Source organism: Sturnira hondurensis, unplaced genomic scaffold (genome assembly GCF_014824575.4).
Source record: "Sturnira hondurensis isolate 20B ecotype Veracruz unplaced genomic scaffold, ASM1482457v3 Scaffold0004386, whole genome shotgun sequence".
Taxonomy (NCBI): Eukaryota; Metazoa; Chordata; class Mammalia; order Chiroptera; family Phyllostomidae; genus Sturnira; species Sturnira hondurensis.
The window spans coordinates 275,314-295,255 of NW_028077017.1; the positions used below are offsets into that span (position 1 = coordinate 275,314).

The 19,942-nt window shown below is 42.8% G+C and overlaps 3 pseudogenes; 2 read left to right on the forward strand and 1 right to left on the reverse strand.

Annotated features, from left to right (window-relative positions):
* Window positions 1-269: 269 nt before the first annotated feature.
* Window positions 270-10,442, reverse strand: LOC118986620 (vomeronasal type-1 receptor 4-like; annotated as a pseudogene).
* LOC118986627 (vomeronasal type-1 receptor 4-like) lies at window positions 10,029-13,739 on the forward strand (annotated as a pseudogene).
* Window positions 13,740-18,805: 5,066 nt separating this feature from the next.
* Window positions 18,806-19,799, forward strand: LOC118986628 (60S acidic ribosomal protein P0-like; annotated as a pseudogene).
* Window positions 19,800-19,942: the final 143 nt, after the last annotated feature.

The window sequence follows — 19,942 nt, forward strand, 5'->3', positions numbered from 1 at the left end:
AGATTACACACAGAAAACCATTTCCCATAGCCCTGTATCATTTCAGGACTGTTTTATTGTTCATTGGACTATGAACTTGACCACCACCACTATTAAAATACAATCACAAGTGCTTGCCTATGTGATTATATATGCAATAATTACTACCTAATAATCACTAGAATGTAATAAAATAAGATTTCATTTATTATTATTCAGTATTTATTGTTGCAACAGAATCTCTGTCTTATTCAAAACTCCATAGGCCATGAGACCAACTCCGATTTTGCTCAAGCTTCCTTGCATGAAGAGTACATAGAGACTGAATACAGTGAAAAGCAGAAAACATATGCTATTCTGAAGGGATGTGGCAACTGTTTGAGTTTCCCAGTGCACGCAAGGAAGAATCTGGACACACACTGGTCACAACTCAAGAGAACAAAGGGGCTGGCAGCTGGGAAACATGCACTGATTAGGGCAGAGAAGTTCATCAGCCAACAAGTGGTCTTACGAAAAGGAGCAAAATAAATGTGAATAAAGAAGGAGACGGTATAAAAAGATACAAAAGTGGTCACCAGGACGAGGATGCTCTGGGTAGCTCTGATCTCAGGGGAGGACCTGGGGGATACTTTGGTCCCATGAATGTGTTGGACCCGCTGCTTGTGTCTGCACAGAATGGAACCCATGGTCCCACTGGCCCAAGTCATGAGTTCTAAACACAAAATATGGGTGGATATCAGTATTATATACAGTAAATCTTTGTCTTTTGCACAAAGTTCAGAAACACGGTATCTGAAGTCCATAGTGTTTGAGAGGCTTTCGTCGCTACACTTGTCAGTTATATTCTCGGGAACCCTAATATGTAGCAATATGTTCAGGATCCAGCAGAGCATATTGGAGGGGCCAATGTATTTGGCAGCTTTTGCTTTAAGCTCTGCCCACCTGGAGTTCACGGGGCTGATGGTGACGGCCTGGAAGACACTCAGGAGGCAGGTGTTGCCCCCGGTCACACCCCTGGCTAGTCTGTGAACATAGAAAACCAGTTTGCAACCCGAATCACTGAGAAAATGTGTCCACCCCAATGCCGCCATTGTCTCTGGGACTCCTCTTGAGAGAATAACTACAGAGTCAGTTGCCTGAGAATCAAATCTGTGGCCTTTGACCTGTATCCACTGAGGTAAAGAGACATGTGATGATATAAGAGTGAGCAATTCCCCGGGATTCCAATGAGCATCTGACACGGGAAGATCACTGTGTATTTCACATCTGGTGAGGCCGTTCTTTTATTTCCCAGGGTTCAGTGTGCACATTCATAAAGAGAAGATTCTGCATAAAAATGAGACTGTGTGTGTACAAGAGTTTGGGTTAAGAACTAATAGTATTCTCCTTTTCCAGACAAGGAGAATTTGACTAAAAAGAGGTTATATGACTCATTTAAATATTGGGATAGTCCAGTGTTGAACCTAGGTAGCCTGGTTGCAATAACATCAGTATTTACCACTGTGCTATACTCTCCTAGCAAACTGGTTTTGTCTTTGAAAGAGTCCAGATACTTGCATACGTTGTCATATTTGAGATTCATTTCATGTTTGATGATGTCCTTTTTTCATTTCTGTCGGAATATTTGTTCTGTTGCTCAATATCACTTGTGAATGAAAAAGAAGCAGTCTTAACAAAATGTAGATACAGTCCTGGTCAGGGTGGTTCAGTTGGTTGGAGCGTCATCCTACAAACTGAAGGTTGTGGGTTTGAGTCCTGATCAGGGCACATACCAAGGTTGCCAGTTCAGTCCCTGGTCCAGGTGCGTCTCCTTCTGTGCAACTGATCAATGTTTCTCCACATCAGTGTCTGTCTCTGTCTCTCCCCTTTCTCTCTCAGGAATCTAAAAAAAAAAAAAAGTAGAGGCACCCAATATTTTTATGAACAAATTGGGTTTCCTGATGTGGACCCGTGTTAGCAGAGTCCCAGAAATAATTACACAGCACCCGCTACAGGAATTATTGTATAAATTTCACTTTGCCCTAAAATGTGGGATTTGTAATTTAAATAAGAGGTGTAAAATAAAGGTAGGACCAATTATTTCTTGTCATACAGCATGCAATTACTTGTTTACCACTTCAACAGAATAATTGAAACCAAGTAATATGTGAATTGAGAAATGAAAAGAATCTAAATGAGTATGCACTTTGGTATCTCAAAGCCTAAAATCTTGGGCATCAAATCAGTAGAAAGAGAAGGAACAAGAGGATGAGCCTAAATATCATGTTGGTATATTGAAAACCAGACAAAATATCGGAAGATACATTGAGCCTAAAAACCACTGAGGCTCTTAGTCCACTATCCAAATTCTTCCCATGTGAAGTTACCTCTTCCTGAAATTCTTGTTTTCAAACATCACAAAAAAGAAAAAAATTGTTCCACCTTGATCAATAGATTGTAAGTATAATACACTCAGGAGAGACATAATCACTAAATCTATTAGACATACAAAGCCTAAATAAGAGAAAAGTTACTATAGTTCAGCAAATGACACTCACATGGTTTACCTTGAGATATAAATTTTGCAATTATGTACATCAAACTTACTAACACATGCACAGAACTTGAGACCAGTATACTAATCATATAAATTTCTCGGTGATTTGACAAAGCACACTAATTTCTGAATTACAGTTTGAATGGTCATAAAAGTCAGAGTTCATTACTTCGTGGGACAACCTCTAAAAATTTGTCATTAAGGAGGGAACATTAAAGAGCATTGGGAGCAGTTAGAGATGAGTGCAGGGTCTCCAACCTCCAGTCTCTCTCTGTGCCTCGGGAATTACGGCTCCTTCCTGTGTAGCTCTGACACTCTACCAGTTTCTTCCTGCAGAAAAACCCCTTTGCCGGACAGGAGGACCAACCCGGACACGAATCCTGACACAGCTCATTCCCTTTACAGATTGCGTCGCTCAGACTGACACAAAAAAATACTCACCCCAGTCGTCTCTGCTGCCAGCAGGGGAAGCTCAGAGTAACTGTCAGGACATCCGGCTCAGGTAGGGGGGGCAGGCAGCCCACGTTGAGATAAGGCTCTGTGACTCTGTGACCTCACCTCCCCAGAGAAATGCAATTACCACTTCACTGGTACCTCCAGTCACACTGCAAGATGGGCCAGTCGAGACTACTTCTAAAAACTTTCTGCCAGTTCTCAATTCCCAGAAACAATTACAAGTTTCTAGGGAGGCCCTGCAGAGAGTCAGGGCTCCTGTGTGGGAGCAACTTCTTTTCTATGACCCCTGGAACCAGACAGGGTCCCGAGGGGCAGAAGCAGGAAATGCTCAGATCTGACAGGGGAGGGGATGGCAGTGCGTGCACCACTGGACTCTGTGCTTCCCTAAAAAGTTCACCAGTCCTCCAAATATTTGTCTATTGATGGCTGTCTGGTCTAAGAACTAAAAAACAGGGAAGGTTATGAGCAGAGAGATGGAAGGGTTCAAGGACCTAAGCTGGATTCCTCAACAAAGAAGAGTGAAATTTTTAAAATGAGACCATAGTTTAGAATCCATGTAAGCTTTGTGTGACTCAGTGCACTTAATTCGAAAGTCTGTTTGATGTGGTTATCTCTGGGAATATATATTTTACCAATATTCCCCAAGAACGGGCACAACTTCTGAGCTGAGCAACTTCCATATTCTTCACCAAAACAGCACTTGATTATATGATTTATCAATAGCATCTACTACTCTCCTTTTTTAAAAGAGAGGGGAAGGGAGGGGGAGAGAGAGAGATAGACATTGGTCAGTTTCCTCTCATAAGGACCCTAACTAGGACCAAACCTGCAATCTGAGTATGTGCCCTGACTTGAAATTGAAACTGAACTTTTCAGGTTTACAGGAGGACACTCCAATCAACTACTCCTTTTTTTAAAAAAAAATACATGTTTAAGATTTCATTTATTTATTTTTAGAGCCAGGGGGAGGGGGAGAAATAGATGGAGAGAAACATCATTGCATGGTTGCCTCTCACGCACCTCCTACTGGGGATCTGGCCCAAAACCCAGGCATATGCCCTGACTGGGAATCCAAGCCATGACCTTTTGGTTTGCAGGCCATCACTCAATGAGTGACTCAATGAGTCACACCAGCCAGGGCAGCATCTACTACTCTTAAACAGCAAATAAATCAATGCTATTTAGACCATCCAAACATATCAAAGCATAACACTATCTAATAATTTTCTAAAATCTTAAAAAGATGACTACTAATGTTTCACAAAGCTCATGTATGGCTGGTATCAGAAACCATATAATGTAATATTTGCAAATATTGCCACCCATAAACTATTACCTTTTGATCAAGGGCAGCCTATAGCCATTTACTTAGATAGGGAGACCTAGTATCCTGAAGCTGTTAGGTCTCCCTTAATTGATCTGTAGATTTGATTAACTCCCAATAAAAATCCTAGAATGCTACTGTTAAATTACTATTGAATTAGAAGAAAAAGTCAGAACTGACATTACCTAACTTTGAGACGATATAAATCTAAGTAAATTAAGACCTCACAATACTGGTAAAGAATATAGACACGTAGGTCATTGAAAAAGAACAGAGAGCCCAGAAATAGTCTCACAAAAATACAGTCAACGGCTCTTTCACAAAGGAGCAAAGGCAAGTCAGTGGAGAATGTGCAGTCTTTACACCCAATGGCGCTGGAACAAGTGGACGTGTGCATGCAAGGAAAAACAAAATCTAGATGCAAACCTCACGTTCTTCACGAAACTTAGCTGAAAGTGGATTGTAGACTGCAATATGAAAAGAGAAAACTAAAACCCTCCTAGAAGCTAACATAGGAGAAAATGCAGATGACCTTCAGTTCTGTGATAACTTTTCAGATATTAACACAACACCAAAGATATGATCCATGAAGAAAATAATTGCACACTAAAACCTATTAAAATCTGACGCTTGTGCTCTGTAAAAGACACCATCAAAAATGAGAAGACAAGCCACAGATTGGGAGGTGGCATTTGCAAAAATACATCTGATTCAAGGTCTGTCATCCACAGTACACGAAGAAAATGTGAAATTCAATAAGAAAACAATCCAATTTTAAAAATGGACAGAATATCTGTGTAGCCACCTCACCAGAGAAGACATTTCCATAGACCACATGCCTGTGAAGAGGTGCTCACCATCAGCCATCACTAGAGAACTGAACACTGAACCAATGCGACGGCCCTCCATATCTATTCTAATCCAAGTGCACATCACCCAGAACGGAGACGCCACCCAGTCCTCCCGTGCAGGAGCAATGATGGCTGTCACTCACCGCTGCTGGGAATGCAAGCTGGGACAGTCTCCATGCAAGAAGAAGAGGGGTTTTTTTTAAAACACAATTAAATAGCCTTCGTATGATCCAGCAATCTCACCGCTAGCTATTTACCCAAATGAGGTGGACGTTTACACCCATACAAGATCCTACACACCACCATTGATGGCAGCCTTATTTACAGCCACCGACACTTGGAAACAACCGAGATGCTTTTCAACAGGGGGGAGGTTGAATCACTCTGGAAGATCCATACAGTGTGACTGTATTCAGTGCTAAAAGGAAATGAGCTATCCAACCGTGAAAATATATAAAAGAAACTTAAGTGAATATTACTAAGCCAATAAAGCCAATCTGAAAAGGCTGCATGCTGTATGATCCCAACAACATAACATTCTGGAAGAGGCAAAGTTCTAGAGAAAATGAAGATCGGTTTGCTAGTNCACCATTGATGGCAGCCTTATTTACAGCCACCGACACTTGGAAACAACAGAGATGCTTTTCAACAGGGGGGAGGTTGAATCACTCTGGAACATCCATACAGTGTGATTGTATTCAGTGCTAAAAGGAAATGAGCTATCCAGCCGTGAAAATATATAAAAGAAACTTAAGTGAATATTACTAAGCCAATAAAGCCAATCTGAAAAGGCTGCATGCTGTATGATCCCAACAACATAACATTCTGGAAGAGGCAAAGTTCTAGAGAAAATGAAGATCGGTTTGCTAGTGTTAGGGAGAGGAACAAAGGGGTAGGTGAATACATACGCACATGGTCTTTCCAGGCTACTAAAATAATTCTGTATAGCATCATAGTGGATACATGTCGTTAGACATTTGTCAAAAATAAAAATAAAAAACTCACACAAAGAGTGAACTGTAATGTAAACTACAGACTTGGTCAATAATGATGTGTCAATATCGGTTCATTGTAACATGTGGACCACTCGGGCGCAGGTTGTCGATCACAGGGAGGTTGCCATAACTATGCTGTGATATTCAAAGTGACCTAAAGATAAAATTATTTTAAAACAAAACTCTTGCCCTGGCTGGTGTGGCTCAGTGGCCTGAGGGCCAACCTACAAACCAAAGGGTTGCCAGTTCAGTTCCCAGTCAGGGCACATGCCTGGGTTGCAGGCCAGGTCCCCAGTAGGGGGCGTGCGAGAGGCAACCCTACATGGATGTTTCTTTCTCTCACTTTCTCCCTCTCTTCCCCTCTAAAAATAAATAAAATCATTATAAATAAATAAATAAAATATTTTATTTATTAATTTTTAGTGAGAGGGAAAGGGAAGGAGAAAGAGTGGGAGAGAAACATCAATGTGTGGCTGCCTCTCATGTGTCCCCTACTGGGGACCTGGCCTGCAACCCAGGCACGTGCCCTGACTAGGAATCGAACCAGTGACCCTCTGCTTCACAGGCCCGTGCTCAATCTACTGAGCTACACCAGCCAGGGCTATTGTCTTTTTGCATCTACATAACATTCATTTGGAATGTTAAAGTGACTTCCCTTTTTCCCCACACCCCTTGGGCACAAGCTGAGATCACAAATCCCCTCATTGTTATTGTTATCATGTTAGGTTTTTTTTAACGTTTTATTTATTTGTATTTACACAAAGGGGAAGGGAGGAAGAAAAGAGGAGATAAACATGGCAACCCAGGCATGGGCCCTGACTGGGAATCAAACCAGTGACCCTTTGGTTCCCAGGCTCGTGCTCAATCCACTGAGCTACACCAGCCAGGGCTCAATTCAGCTGCTTTGATTCTATACGCCACAGCAGTTAAGATACCAGAAAAATTTTGGATGGAACCTGTGCCTCTGAAAAAGAAACAGTTCAGCCGGCTAATGAATAAGAGCTAAGTCGTCCAGCTACAGAAACAGCAAGATGCTGGATGATTCCTCAGACTTATTTGTGATATTTTATAGCTGCAATAAATGCCATGTATTTTAAAAAATATTAGGCTGCATTCCCACCAAAAGTGCACTAGGGTTCCCTTTTCTCCACATCCTCGCCAGTACTTGTTTGTTGATTTATTGATGCTGGCCATTCTGACAGGTGTGAGGTGATACCTCTTTGTGATTTGAATTTGCATCTTTCTGACGATTAGCGTCAGTAAGCATCTTTTCATAAGTCTATTGGCCATCCACATGTTCTCTTTGGAGAAATGTTTACTCAAGTCCTTTGTCCATTTTTTAATTGGGTTGTTTATCTTCCTGGTGTTGCATTGTATAAGTTCTTTATATATTTTAGAGATTAACCCCTTATCAGATGTGTCCTTGGGGAGTATGTTCTCCCACACAGTGGGTTCCCTTTTCATTTCGTTCATAGTTTCTTTTGCTGTGCAGAACCTTTTTAGTTTAGTGTAGTCGGGTTACCATGGATATTTAGCTAGAAAAGGGTAGCAATGGTAACTAGACATTGAGCTTAATCAAAAGGGGGAGCATAAGCCTGCTCGCTAGCCAGCTACAACTTCACAACCCAGGAGTTCCAGCTCTGTGCTCCACCAAAAGGATTAACACTTTTCCCTCCCCCCATCTCTGGTACTAGACTGCCAGGTGGGAGCAGGAGGAAGGCGGGCACATGCAACACTGAAGTCAAAATGCACAGCGGGAGGTGCTTCACCAAAAAGGCCAGTCAGTCTAACCTGGGGGGAAAAGGCATTGGTTGGGAGGCGGACCCACCCACAGCCCAAAGAAGCCTGGGAAGTTGAGTGGTTCATCTGAAAAGACACCTGGTCTTACCCAAGTCCAAGATATTATAATCTCAGGGGAACAAAGAATATCTCTCTCTTTCTCTCTCTCTCTCTCTTCCCCCACTTCCTGGTGGTGCACTCGCCTGTGCATTCATGTGCTCTCTTGCTCAGGAGCACCTGACCATGTGAGTGGAGCAGCTACTGGGGCCTAGGGCAGACCACGTGGGCTCCACAGAAAGCCGTGGAGTGCAGCTGGAAACACACTCTCAGCTAGCAAGCTGCTGGACTGGACTGGGTTTTAATATGATGCAGAAACTCCGGTTTTTGCTTTGGCTCTGCTGAGGACATGGCTGGGCTTTTTTCATGGTAGACGGAGGGAGATGAGACATTGGAAATCCAGAAGACAGCCCCCGTATCCACACACATAAACCACTTCCCGCCCCACAACCACCAGTGTGTGGGTCCTTGGAACGCTTTCCCCCTGATCCTGTGGAAGAGCCTAATTCCCATCTACAACAGTCCCGTTTGTTTACTTTTTCCCTTTATTTCCCTTGCAACCACTGTGGAAAACAGTGTGGAGTTTCCTCAGAAAATTAAAGATAAAACTGCCTTTTGAGCCAGCCATCCCACTTCTGGGAATATATCCTAAGAGTCCCAAAACACTGCTTCAAAAGACTATGTGTTCAGCCCTGGCGGGTGTGGCTCAGTGGATTGAGCATGGGCTGCGAACCAAAGGGTCACCGGTTCCATCTCCAATCAGGGCACACGCCTGGGTTGCAGGGGGTGTGCAGGAGGCAACCACACATTGATGTTTCTCCCCCTCTGTCTCCCTCCCTTCCCCTCTCTAAAAATAAGTCAATCAAATCTTTTAAAATATAAATAAATAAATAAAAGAATACGTGTTCATTGCAGCATTATTTACGATAGCCAAGACCTGGAAAAGGCCCACATGCCTATCAGTAGTTGGATAAAAATGCTGGGGTGCATTTACACAATGGAACACTATGCAGCCATAAAAAAGGAAATCTTACCTTGGCAATATTGCGGATGGACCTAAAGGTTATTATACTAAGTGAAATAAGCCATTCGGAAAAACACACATACCCTACGATCTCATATGTGGAAACTAATGAACAAAATAAAATGATGAACAAAGTAGTAAGAGAGGCACAGATACTGGAACAAACTGGCAACTACCAGAGGAAAAGACGGGGTGGGATGAAAGAAGGTGAAGGGATTAGCCAGAGCACACATGCCCGAGCCATAGACACAGACAGCAGTATGGTGATAGCCTGAAGGAAGGAAGGAAGGAAGGAAGGGTGACACTGGTGGAAGCAGTCAAAGAAGAGGGGAATGGGCCCTGGCTGGTGTGATTGAGTAGACTGAGCGCCAGCCTGCAAACCTCAAGGCTGGTAGTTTGATTCCCAGTCAGGGCACAAGCCTGCATTGCGGGCCAGGTCCCTAGCTGGGGGCACATGAGAGGCAACCACACACTGATATTTCTCTCCCTCCCTTCTCCTCTCTCTAAAAATAAATAACATATTTTTAAGTTAAAATAAATTTAAAAAAAAGAAGGGAATGGAAAGATCTCCAATAGTGTCAACAATAGAAATTAAGCAAAAGAAATATTAGGAAAGAACTACTCTGGGGTAGATACACTCAGGAGTGCAAAAAAATCCAACAAGACACCTATGCGCTTCCCTGAAAATTCCCTTGCATGTCAGATCTTAGTGTTTCTTCCTCTGTCCACATGAGCCCCCGTCTCAAAAGACCAAGAGGGAGAAAGTGCCTCTCCCAAACAACGTGACAGTCTCTGGAGATTAACTACAAACACGCAGCTGGGTTTGTTTTCTTTCCGGTAACTGGCACCTGAAGGAAATGTTTTTCAGAAATATTCTCAGTTTCCCAAGCCTGTCCCCTCATTGCCGCTGCAGGTGAGAAGATAATTGCTGTCCCGACGGGAGGTGAGGTCATGGAATCACGACCCGTATCTCGTGCCTCTCCCTCACACAACACTACCAGCTGTGGTGGCCATCACACTGACCCTCGTCCCGGCAGCAGGAAGAAGTCACAGGTGTTTCTGACTTCAGCCTGAAAGGCAAAGCATGCAAGCAAGGCTGGGTAGCAGGAGTCTGGGTAAGTGATTCTATTGGGAAAAGTGGCTCTTCTGGGTTTGAAACAGGTTCAGTGCTAAGGCAATACAAGGGGGAAGCATAATACCTGAAGCCTGAGCTGAGGTAGTGAAGAGAAATGGGGCCCTACGCCTGTACAATGCCCCACGGCTCCTCGTGCAGATTACTGTAATCTTAACAGACAGTAGTGATTGGTATTTAATGCAAGTGGTAATGAGACCTGATTAGTGCCTGAGGGCTGCAGGTCTAAACGCACTCTGAAATCGGTAGTTCTGACTTCTGCCTTACAGGGATCACAGGCTGGATTTTCAGGGTTGCTACGTATAACATCTCGCCTGGTAAGAAAGGGTAAAACCAACCTACAGACATCACCTAACCCTGTGCAGAAATATCCACAGTCCCCAACCTTTTTGGCACCAGGAACCAGTTTCGTGGAAGATAATTTTTCCACAGACCATGGGGGTGAGGGGAGAGGGATGGTGTCAGGACGATTCAAGCACATGACATTCACGCTCACCCCTGCTGGGCGACTCAGGCCAAGACCAGTACTGGTTTGTGGTGGCCGAAGGTTAGGTACCCCTGGACTGTATCTGAGTGACAATTGATGGAATGGAAATGTTTTGTCTAACTGTGGGTATAGAGTACTCGTAGAGATGGAAACTGTTTCCTACCGAAATATCCATGGCGTGCTGATTCTGGCCAGGCTACATTTTCCATCACTTGAGGAAAGTACCATTTAAGAAAAAGGCAACATTACAACATGAGCTTCCAATAACAGTTGTAAGCACAGATACAGCTTTGATATGTTCTGTGCTTTCAAAATATCCTCATATGGGGGGGGTAGGTGAAAAGGAGATGATATTAAGAAGTACAGATAGGTAGTTATAAAAACAGTCATGGAAGTGTAAAGTCCAGCATAGAGAATGTAGTCAATAATATTATAATAACTAAGCGTGATGTCAGGTGGGTAACTAGATTTATCACAATGATGATATTGTAAGGCATATAAATATCTAATCACTCTGTTGTATGCCTGAAGCTAATATAATATTGTCTGTGAACTGTGATTAAATAATTTTTTAAAAATAAAATAAAATGCTAATAAGAACTCTAAGATTTTTTTAATCTTTTTTTAAGATTTTATTTATTTATCCTTAGAGGGGAAGGGAAGGAGAGAAGGAGAGAAATATCAGTGTATGGTTGCCTCTCTGAGTCCCCTGCTGGGACCTGGCCTGCAGCCCAGGCATGTGCCCTGACTGGGAATTGAACTGTGATTGCATGGTTCGAAGGCCCCTGCTCAATCCACTGAGCTATACTAACCAGGGCAGATTTTTTTTTTACTCTTTAAAAAAATTTCATATCAAGTGCGAGCTATACAATTTCAATTTATAAAATGCACAAGATTTCACATCTTACAGTTTCTGTATATATTTTATGTTTTAATATCTTTCACAAATCTTGCCTTGTTGGCATTTTTGCTTAAGTCAGGCACTGATATAGGTAACTATATGATTGTGGTTTGGTGATATTGACTATCTACTCTCATAGTGTTCTGTGACTCCTGTGACAGGTGTCAGCTGGTTCTGTCATAAAAGCAAATTAATGTTTCTGTTGCCATACCAATGTAGGGCCTGTTGTGTATTGTTTAAATACAACTTGTCATGGAGCAGATCCCTATAAAATTACACTACAATCAGTGCATACACATTGTATTAAATATGTAAATCTTTATTCACAATTTGGTATTGGTTTATACAATAAATCTTTACACATTAGTAGAAACATTAGAAATTATATAAGAAAAGACAACCAATCAAATATGGTGAGATATGAAAATGACCAAGCACTCATCTGCATTATTTAAAGAACACAGCTAACTAGCTGGTTAGAATAGTACAATGGTTCAAGCAAGCAAAATATAACCAAAATATAACTGAAATAGAAAACAGGCGGACAGTGACCAGAGGGGAGAGGGGAAGGAATTTCAGGGGAAAAGGGGAAGGATTTATAGGAACTAGTATAAAGGACACATGAACAACAACTAAGGGGGGTAGAAATGGGAGGGGGAGGTGGGGAGCACTGGGGGGGGGGCGGGCTGGAATGGGAGTAAAAGACAGAAAACTGTACTTGAACAACAATTAAATAAATAATAAAAGAATTTGTTAAAAGAATAGTACAATGTTTCTTTGCACTGTCTTTTTACCAGGCCAGTCAGGTTCAAGACCCCACCTTGCCCTTTGGAAGGACTGAATTGAGACAAAGCATTAGCCTTTCTCTATCTAAACCCTCCTTACAATTTCAGGGAGAGTAACAGAGCTGCTCATCTCACGGCATTGGGAACAATAGGCACGTACTACATGTTCCGCCTTCACCGCTGTGACTCATTCTTTAAGGAAACTTTCCAGGTGACATATGCAACTCTAAGAACACAATTCATAAGGAAATACTTTAAGTGAGGATTTCTAAGTGAGGATGAATGTGACTGGGGAATCTTGATTTCCTCCCATTTCTTGCCCCCTGTTCCACGCAGGAATCTTTGGCTCCGAAGACAGTATCAGTCCCTGAGAACCAAGAGGATGGCACCCGGCAACTGGGAGATAGGCGCCATGTTTTTCCTGCAGACACTGTTTGGAATCCTGGGGAATTTTTCCCTTCTCTGCCATTATCTCTCTCTTCATCTCGCGGCACAAGAACCCAGGCTGCGGCCTGCAGATCTGATCCACAGGCACCTGACTGTTGCCAACTCCTTGGTCGTCCTGTCTAAAGCTGTTCCCGAAACAATGGCAGCTTTCGGGCTGAAGCACTTTCTTGGGGATATTGGATGCAAACTTGTTTTCTATGTTTACAGCGTGAGCAGGGAAGTGTCTGTGGGCACCTCCTGCCTCCTGAGCGTCCTCCAGGCCATCACCATCAGCCCCGGGAACTCCAGGTGGGCAGGGCTTAAAGCCAAAGCAGCCAGGCACGTGGGCACCTCCACCTGCTTCTGCTGGGCTCTGCACATGATCGTAAATGGTATGGTTCCTGTGTATGTGACTGGCAATCTGAACAACAAAAATATCACAAAGAGGAGAGACTATGGCTACTGTTTCTCTGTCCTTCATGAAAGAATTGCAAAGTCACTGTATGTAGTGTATTTGGTGTTGGGATTGTCCCATGATGTCTTCTGTGTGGGGCTTATGATCTGGGCGGGTGTCTCCATAGCCCTCATTCTGTACAGGCACAAGCAGCGGGTCCGATACATCCACAGCAGCCGTCTCTCCCCCGGATCCTCTGAGTCCAGGGACACCCAGAGCATCCTTGTCCTGGTGAGCACCTTTGTGTCTTTTTATTTCCTCTCCTCCACCTTTAACATTTGTTTGACTCTTTTTAGAAAACCCAGTTTGTGGCTGACGAAGAGCACTACGCTGATTGCTGTGTGTTTCTCAGTTGTCAGCCCCTACATTTTCATGAGCCATGATCCCCGAGGGCCCTGGCCCTGTTTGGCCTGGAGAAAGAACACAAAATCCCCCGTAATTACCAGAAAAACATAAATTGTATGTACATGCACAATATTTACTTTTCTATTCATTAATCCTCTCAGAGTTTAAGCACATTTCTGAAACAGTTATAAGAGAGTAGTAAACAAAACAGAATTTCTGTTCCTAATAATAAGTTGAATATCAACTGTAAATAAAATATAATAAAATTACTGTGTTAATTCTTATGTCCTTTTTTTAAAAGATTTTAATTATTTATCTTTAGAGGGGAAGGGAAGGAGAGAAGGAGAGAAATATCAATGTATGGTTGCCTCTCGTGAGTCCCCTGCTGGGAACTGGCCTGCAACCCAGGCATGTGCCCTGACTGGGAATCGAACCACGATCGTGTGGTTTGCAGGCCCGTGCTCAATCCACTGAGCTACACCAGCCAGGGCTAATTCTTATGTCATTGGAATCTTATTAACATCTGCAGTGGACAAATTCATAGTCTATGCAGTATTAAAGAGTTGTTCCTGCCCAGGATGAGGAGCTCAGTCAGTTAGAGCATCGTCCTGATATGTCAGTGCTTTGGGTTCAATCCCCAGTTAGGGCACATGCAAGACTCAACCAATGAATGCATAAGTAACTGGAACAACAAATCCATGTTTTTCTCTCTCTTTAAAAACCAATAAATAACATTTTTTTTTACCTAAAACAATTTGAAAATTATGGACAAGCCATAGAATTTGTAGCTTTCAACCTAAAAAGTTCATTTTCACAGGCATTAACTATTAGTGACTTGTAGAAAAGAATCCCCTCAAGAGGAACACCAGTTGAAGTGGTCATTTGAGAAACCAAAGACAGACAAAAAGCTCTCACAGATTCATGAGTACCATGGAATTTAGGTTAAATTCTGTTTCAGAAAGCAGAGTCAACAAGGACCAAGGATGAGTTTTGCACATCCTATATGTAGAGAGACTATAGTAATTTGAAATACGATGCAATGAAGGGACCTGAGTATATTTAAAACATTTTCACATAAAAATAACCATGGTGACCAACAGTGTGACAAAGGAGAGCACAAAAGTAGTCTTTTTCTGACTTTTAAGTTATGAAATGAACACTGACTATGAAAAAAATTCATGCTGCCTGTGATAAAATTGCATGGATTTGGGGATCTGTATTCAGCAGAATCTGTCTGTTCTGTGAAGATGCCAATTGGACATGTTGGCAAGAAACGGGTTTGAGGTGTATTCTCAGGTCTCTCAGGTGAGGAAATAAGGTTAAAGTGGGGCCTCCTATTAATCTCAAAGCAGACGAAGAATAGCCATTTGGAGGGGAAAGTCATGAGGAGTTTTGGCCCGTGATTTTTCAAAGAAATAAAATAATGATTTCCTCAATTTTAGAAAGCATTATTAATATAGCTCTCTCTGAATTTACATTATAAAGCTGACACAGCCCTGGCTGATGTGGCTCTGTGGACTGTTAACTGCAGAATATTCTAAAGGGCTAATCTTCCACTGGATAAGAATAGGAGGAAATGAAGTAGTTGATACCTGTTACTTCATAAGGAGGGAAGGATACTGCAACTGACCTGGGACATGACATTCACCTGAAACCGCCATTCCCTCCCCTTCTTAGCCCTTCTTTGGGATTCTTACTCAAGTGAGATGAACTTGAGAAGTCCCTCCTGAGTTTTCAGAAGATGCCCTTTACATGGCATCGGCATATACCTTCTGTGCTTCCATCACAGTGTAAACTGGAAGAGGTTAAAGGCACAGATGACTGTCCTGCATGATCCTCTGCTACGAGGGTGGTTCACAGATAACGGGCTCCTACACAGAGGCCCTATCGTGACTTTGTCCCCCTCTGTCTCCGGTGCCCTCCCCTGTCTCCGGTGCCCTCCCAGGGTGCCCAGAAACTCTGCTACAGATATGGGCTGTACTCACTTGTTCCTCAAAAGCCCATACAGAGCAGGTCCATCCCTATGGACCACAGCCTGGACTTGGACCTCAGAAATGTGTCCAGGAGCAAAGTGGGAAGAGGAACAGGCAAAAGGCAGGCTATGCTGGGGTTTGAGTCCAGTGTTCCCTTACCTGGTTTTTGTCTCTGAGTTACCCAAACACCAATAAATGTAGATTCATTTCTACATGGTAAAGTTCATCATTTTAAGCACACTGTGGCCGTGGAAACCTGAGCACTGAAGGTACATGATCATCACTAGAATTCTATGCCTGCATCACAGAGCAATGGAACAGTCTCAGAGGATTCTGGAGGCAGGAGACCAAACAAAGAAAAGGAACCCACAGTCCCCACCCTACTACCTCTTTCCTGTCCCAACGCAATCACCCCTGCTTCCTTCTCCCAACTTTTCTCTGGGCCACCCAAATTTCAATCTTCATTTTTTCATCATATCTCACCTACACATTGGAATAATGGCCTCATTCTTCCACTTATGTTAAACCACACATAATCCAGGTATCACCGGTGAGTAGCTTCACCCCTTAGGAATTTGTGTCATACCACAAAATCCATGACCTGAAAAGTCTGAATTTCCCCAAGTCATTTTACTCATTCCCATGATTTACAATCAGGATCTTCACTGTCCTAAATTTAGTTTTTCCTGCAAAACCCATCCACCCACACATACAATTGCCCCCCTTGTAATTGCTTCACCAAAGAGTCTATTTTCGAGAGGTAGGTGCCAGTACACCCAACAGCAAATGACTTAATAAACTCTTGGCAGTAATTGCTTTTCCTCTAAAGTCCTTCCTTCCATGCTGCTCTGCCATTAGGACTCTCAGCTCTTCCCTTCCCACCCATGCAGAGTCCTGCCCTACTGCCCATTCTCTGCTCTCTCCCAGGCCACCTCCCTGCCCCAACTATTGACTTTACAGTGATCAATTTGCTTTCCAAAATTTACAACCCACCTGAACAACCTAAGACTGGTCTTATTTAAAGAGTAGGTGAGAGACTTCCAGCCAAGATGGAGGCATAGGTGGAAACACTGTGTCTCCTTGCACAACGAAGTTTAAAGACAACAAAGTTTCAGTAACAAAAACACAACCAAACACAGAAAATTGAATTATACGGAATTCCGACAACAACAACAACAAGGAACCGTTCAGCCGCACCAGTAGGAGGGGCGGAGCCAGCGACTGGCAGAGCAGGTTTGCGCAGGAAAACTCGGCCAGACCAACCCAGGTGCGCGAGTGGTGGTTGGCAGATCCCAGGTGTGGGGTTGCCACGGGCAAATCCAGTGAGGGCACAAGGCAGCAGGCTGACCACAGTCACACATTCACACGCAGATATACCAGGCGAAGGAGCAAGCAATGAGACAGACCTCACAGGCCCCAGCAGCGGGAAGCAGCAGAGAGAACCGCCATTGCCCCTCTTTGACCCCGCCCCCACATACAGCATCACAACCCAGCCACTGAGTTGCCCCACCCTGATGAACACCTAGGGCTCCGCTCCTCACAAGTAACAGCCCTTTTTTTGGTGCAAAAAAAACAAAATATGGCTCAAGAAGAACTCAAAACCCCGGAGCCGATAACTCTAAGTGATCAAGAAATAGCCAACCTATCAGATGCACAGTTCAAAACACTGGTGATCAGGATGCTCACAGAACTCGTTGATTTTCGAACATTTGAAAATTTGAACATTTCACCATGTTATATGGTGTGCTTGAGTATTGTTATGAGAATTACATGCTTATGATTTTGTAACAGAATGCTTTGTAATAAAATAAAAAAGGGGCCCTGGCTGGTGTAGCTCAGTGGATTGAGCACAGGCCTGTGAACCAAAGGATTGAGGTTGTGGTTCGATTCCCAGTTGGGGTGCATGCCTGGGTTGCGGGGCCAGTTCCCAGCAGGGGACTCATGAGAAGTGGCCATACATTGATATTTCTCTCCCTCTCTTCTTCCCTTTCCCTCCAAAGATAAATCAAATCTTTAAAATAAATAAATAAACAATAAAAAGGGATGTTATTTTGCTGGATTCTGTATTTTTATCTCCAGCTCTCTCTAGGGCCATTTGTAGCAAAGTGATTATCCTTCTCATACTCTTGACTGATCATCACACAGACTTTTCCATTTTATTCAACTCTTCTTACACTCCTCTAACCAGTGAATTACAGGGACATTTTTGTCGTGAGTTTAAAGTTACATACTCTTAAACTCTCCATTATCTCCAAATTACTGTATTCCTGAATTTCAATAGATTCTTGGACTCTGAACTGAACACTTGGACACTTGTGCACTGAAATACAATCACATAAACTCTTTTACATATGCACTACAGTCACTCACGTACTTGTACAATTTCAGTTGCACCCTCACATATATATACCCTCATGTACATATATATGACCTGTGCAAACTCACACTCAGTCATGTACACAAATAATGATAATACTCACAGAAGCTTACAAAGTGAAATAAACTATAAGGAAACAGAATAAAAAGGAGAAGAGTACAAATGAGTGAGAGATACACAGTACTAAAATAGTCAAATGTAATAGTGTAATGTGACATGAAAAACCAAAGCTGACTGCACTGAAAAAGAAAAAAACAAAATCCAGGGACTGGCTGGTTTTCAGCAACACCTGCATCCTTAACAACAACCTGGAGAAGATAATAAGAAACAGACAAAATCTACCAGGATCAGGAAAATGTAGATAACTGATTTGGGAGGAGTAATAGTCACAGTAGCAGGTAAGAAAATTTAAGATGTATTAAGTGGGACAGAGATTTATAGGGTAACATGAGTCAGAGGTCATAGAGTGGCTACTATACGTAACAAATAACATAACACTAAATTATATCCAACAAATGTTACAGAAACAAGGATATTTGACACAATATCAAAATACCACAGTAAGTCTGTGGCAGATAAAGTAAAGCAAATGTTATCCTATACATATGGCCTAAATATTAAAACTAAAAATATTGACTTCAGCAATACACCAAATTAGATATGCTACGTAATGAAAATATACATTCTTTTCAAATATTCACATATACCTTTTTTAAAACACCATATGTTTAACAAAATTCTCTAGATAAAATCACAATAACAAGAAACATAACAACAAAAAAATCCCCCCAAAATTATAAAATGTAAAATGAAAAATTTATCCTAAATGCCTCTAATGTGTACTACAGGCAATTATTGCATGTTTATAAGTAAAAATATGCATTTAAAAGTGAAAACATCTCTTGCCAGGTGCCCGCATGAGAGTGACATCGTATTTAAACCCTGAGTGGCAATCCCTGATGCACTGCCGTGATGCCCAGGGAAGACAGAGCAACCTGGAAGTCCAACTACTTCCTTAAGATCATCGAACTTCTGGGCAATTATCCAGAATGCTTCACTGTGTGAGCTGACAAAGTGGGCTCCAAGCAGATGCAGCAGATCCGCATGTACCTCCATGGGAAGGCTGTGGTGCTGATAGGCAAGAACACCTTGATGCACACGGCCATCCGAGGGCATCTGGAAAATAACCCAGCTCTGGAGAAACTGTTGCTGCATATCCAGGAAAATGTGGGATCTCACTAGATCAGGGACATGCTGCTGACCAATAAGGTGCCAGCTGCCGCACGCGCTGGTGCCATTGCCCCTTGTGAAGTCACTGTGCCAGCCCAGAACACAGGTTGGGGATGGAGAAGACCTCCTCCTTCCAGGCTTTACGCATCACCACTAAATTCTCCAGGGACACCATTGAAATGCTATGTGATGTGCAGCTGATTAAGACTGGAGGTGAAGGGAGCCAGTGAATCTACACTGCTGAACATGCTGAACATCTCCCCCTTCTCCTTTGGGCTGACCATCCAGCAGGTGTTTGACAATGACAGCATCTACAACCTGGAAGCGCTTGACATCACAGAGGAAACTCTGCATTCCTTCTCCCTGGAGGATGTCCACAATATGGCCAACATGTGTCTGCAGATTGATTACCCAGTTCTTCCACTGGTACCCCATTCCATCATCAATGGGTAACAAGCAGGTTCTGGCTTTGTCTGTAGACACTCATTACACCTTCCCACTTGCTGAAGAGGTCAAGGCCTTCTTGGCTGATCCATCTGTTTTTGTGGCTGCAGCCCATATGGCCACGACCACCACTGCTGCTCCTGCTGCTGCCACAGCCCCAGCCAAGGCTGAAGTGAAGGAAGAGTCAGAGGAGTTGGACGAGGATATGGGATTTGGTCTCTGACTAATCACCAAAAAACAACCAGCTCAGCCAACTTTATTTGCGAAACAAGGAAATAAAGACTTACTTCTCTTTTAAAAAAAGTGAAAACATGGTGTAAAAATATGAACAGAATTAGTATAATTGTGATTATTTCTGTGATTCTAGGGTGGAAAAAGTTTAGGATG